At 59.1% G+C, this 3,428-nt stretch overlaps 1 long non-coding RNA gene across 1 annotated transcript; it reads right to left on the bottom strand.

Annotated features, from left to right (window-relative positions):
• Positions 1-863: 863 nt before the first annotated feature.
• On the bottom strand, positions 864-2,740 carry LOC121153042. Its single transcript, XR_005883335.1, has 3 exons — positions 2,594-2,740; positions 1,125-1,336; positions 864-1,038 (listed from the first exon to the last, which is right to left on the bottom strand). It is a non-coding gene; the product is annotated as an uncharacterized LOC121153042 (long non-coding RNA).
• Between the last annotated feature and the right edge of the window lie 688 nt (positions 2,741-3,428).

Below are 3,428 nucleotides of genomic sequence, written 5' to 3'. Positions count from 1 at the left end.
GCTGACCAGGGAAGCTGCGAGGTCCCTAACCTGCTATTGGCTAGTGGGTGGAGGAGGCCAGCTTGTATGCCCAGTTGTATTCTGCTGGTCCCTAAAGGGCTTCTGGAAGCATCCACAGATGGGTTCTGAGTCCCCAGGTGACCCCCCCCAACACCCCAGGAGACTGCTCTGCGGAATCCCAGGACTCCTTAGTGAAGGAACTGGTTCTGAGCACAGCGATAATTTGTCAAGGGGCAGACAATGTCAAGGGCATTCCCGCACCCGTGCTTTTTCTGTCTGGGCCCTGCAACCCGCCTCTTGAGCCCTGTGGGAAGTGGTATGGATGATGGAGATTCCAGCACACTCTGGCTCTCCTGTGTGCCTCCCTGGGAGAGCCTGTGTTGTGAGCTACACGGAACTTATGTTCAGTTCAGGGCCTGGTCCACCTCACAGACTTGACCATGATTAGTTCAGCCCAGCGTCCTGGCCGCCTCTTGGGCCTTTGCTGTCAGGCTGGGCTCCTAAAGCCAGATGTCCACCTGCCCCGTGAGGGCGCAAGGGTTAATGTCCACCAGCTGAGGGCCCGCTGGCTAGTGGGGGAGGTGCCACTAGAACAGAGCTGTTGTTGTACTGTGACTGATTGGGCTTTGTTCCGGAGTCCTCAGTATTTGACTTGCCACTTTTAGTGTCCTGCGTGCCTAATTGCTGGAGAGATTTGCAGGCCTGGGGTGGGCCTGGGGTGCTCACCTCCTCTGTGCACACGGTGGGGAGGGGTACCTGCCTGGTGACAGCTGGGGAAGCTGCATTTCCGGCGCTAGCCCCCACCTCCCTCCCCAGCAGTGTGGAATGAGAGAAATGCAGAAAGTGTGACCCACACACGGGACTGCTTCTGAATAGGACGTTTATTGACCAGAGGTCTCACAGCGACAGGCAGACGCGGGCGCTTTAATTCCTGGGGCAGTCGCTGCTCGCCCCAGGCCTGTTAACTGCTGGGCTGCTGGCTCGCGAGGATGTCGCTCCCGGGCCTCTCGCAGCCCTCTCCGAGTGCCCATGGGAGCCCTGTTGAGGAAAGCGGTAGGTACCGGTTAGGGTACTAGGATGGGGCTACCAGCCTCGCTGCCATCTCCACCACCTGCCGGGGGAACCCGGCCAGCCGCAGGCGACAGCTTCTTCCGTTGGGTGTCCCGGAGGCTTCAGCTGGATTTGTCCCGGTGGCTTCAGCTGGATTTGTCCCGGTGCAGTGGGACCACAGCGGGAAACCCCATGATCCTTTTGAGGGGGTGTGATTGCATGTGATGTCAGGCAGGGTCTTGCTTGGCCCTTTTGGAGTTGGAGAAGGTCCTAGTTGCACACGGTGCTGGGGAAAACAGAGTTAATCCCGTTTTTTCCGGAACTTTCCTTTTCCCTGAATCCAGAGGGGATGGTTGTTTTGAATCAAACAAGTGGCAGCTGCTGGTGGAGCATGAATAAGGGGCTTTCTACCCCCTCCAATCCCCCCACCCGCCCCACATGTGATGAGCCCCCTCGGCCACCATTTCTACACAGGGGGTCAGCAGGCACTAGGTTAGGGGGAGGGGCAGGCCTTGCCTTTCCTGGGGTAACCTCTATTGCCTAGAATCTGGGGTTCAGTCAGTGACTGCCATTTGTCCTCGGAACTCTGGTCCGAGTATCCTGTGGCCCTAGGAGAAAGCTGCTCTTTCCCTGGAGAAACTGGTTGGATGAGTTTCCCAGGCCTCCCTGCGGGAGGCCCTAGTGACTGGGATGCTGGGGTGGGGGGGTGTTGTGCAGGTGGTGTCGTATGGGCGGGGCCTCTTGGGTCCTGCTGGGTGGGGCAGGCGTGTGACCCGTGCCCTGAGAGGTGCCAGCCCTGTAGAATCCACTTTGCTTGTTTCTCCGCTGCTGGCTCCAGGCCCAGGGCAGAGCCCAGGGTGGAGAGGAGCTTCGGGGTCCTTGGAGCTGCTGAACTGGGGGCTGGGCAGGGATGGGAGCAGGGCTGGAGGTCTGGAGGCTTATGACTGGGAAGAGTTCTGTTTGCCCCGCCTTCCCTACCCTGTCAGGGGATTTGAGGAAATGAACAGACACTGCAGCCCCGCTCTCAGCACAGTGGAGACAGGCCTACCCTCCCTGCTCTCTGCTCAGCTTGAGAGGTAGGGCCACACGCACACTGCTGTCCTGGCCTTGGTTCTTCCCCTCTATGTGCGTTGGAGTGGGTCCTGCTAGCTGCTGGTCCCTCCCTGTCACTCTCTCCCCTGGAAAGCTCTCTGGGATCCGTCAGTGCCTTCCTGGCCTTTGCCTTCTTCTGGAACCCTCCCCAGCAGTGTGCCTGCCAGCCAGCGCAGCAGCCGCACGTCACGGCTGTCTGTTAGCTGTTCAGGACATGTTCTTACACCTGCCCCACTTCTGCAGCTCTTGATGATGGCTCACACCTTGGGTGTGCCACGCTGCCCACAGGGTCACACACATCCTTTCTGTCTGTGCTGACCTGCGTTCCGGCCTGGCCGCTTATTACTGCCGGATGCCCAGGTACTTGGGCCTGAACTTTCCCACACACCGGCTCCTGTGGCGGCATCTATTGCCCTCCGATCTCTTGCTCACCTGATGAAAGCTTACTCACCATTCATGACTCAGCCAGACTCTCACCTCCTGGAAAAGCTGCTTGGACTCCCAGGTGCTGCCGGCCCCTCCCTGTCTTAATTTATTCTCTCACTTCTGCACCCGGCCCTGACGGCGTTGTTTTTGCAAAGAGTCTGTTTCCGTGGCTGCTTTTCCTTCTGGAGTGCAAGTTCCTCAAAAGACAGGATTGCTTACTCATTTCAGTGTCCTCAGGGCCCGGCAGCACGCTCAGAAGTGCCGAACTGCATTCCCACACCAGAGGCAACCTTGAACTGCTCACACTGCTCTCCGCCTGCACCTGCATCTCTCTACTGCCGATGCACCTGTCTTTCATTGCAGTCTCAGCTCTGGAGAGCTAGGTCTGTGTGGGAATCAGCGTTGCGTCTCTCCTGGATCGCCTTGAAGTCTTTGTGGAAGTAGGTGTCAAGTGAGCGAATCCTGACAGGTGCGAAGGCTAACTGGTAGTGTTACGCGAGGTGGACCTGTAGAAGTGGAGGCACATGGGGCCTGCTCACTGTCTCCTGTGCGAGCATCCGCAGGTGGGCAGTAGCACGGGGCTGCTTTGCCGAGCACCGGGCGGGAAGCCCTGAGCTCTGTGGGGTGCAGCCTTTGGGTCTCCTGTGACTGGCGAACCCAGAAACGCTAGTGCCTCTCTCATCAGCTTGCTGCTTCCTATGCCCTGGCTCTGCTTGGTGTCCCTCCTGAAGCAGCACCACCCGGGTCGTGGTGGTGTTTGTTGGTCACTGCCTTGTGCTGTGGCTGTCCCCTGGCACCTCTCCCTGCCTGCGCAGGCCCCTGGCCCTCCTGGCTCTGCCCCTTGCTGGCTCCCTGCCGTG

The sequence above is a fragment of the Ochotona curzoniae genome, unplaced genomic scaffold (genome assembly GCF_017591425.1).
Source record: "Ochotona curzoniae isolate NIBS_2020 unplaced genomic scaffold, NIBS_Ocur_1.0 contig_2688, whole genome shotgun sequence".
NCBI lineage: Eukaryota > Metazoa > Chordata > Mammalia > Lagomorpha > Ochotonidae > Ochotona > Ochotona curzoniae.
This window is presented reverse-complemented; position numbering and strand designations above follow the sequence as displayed.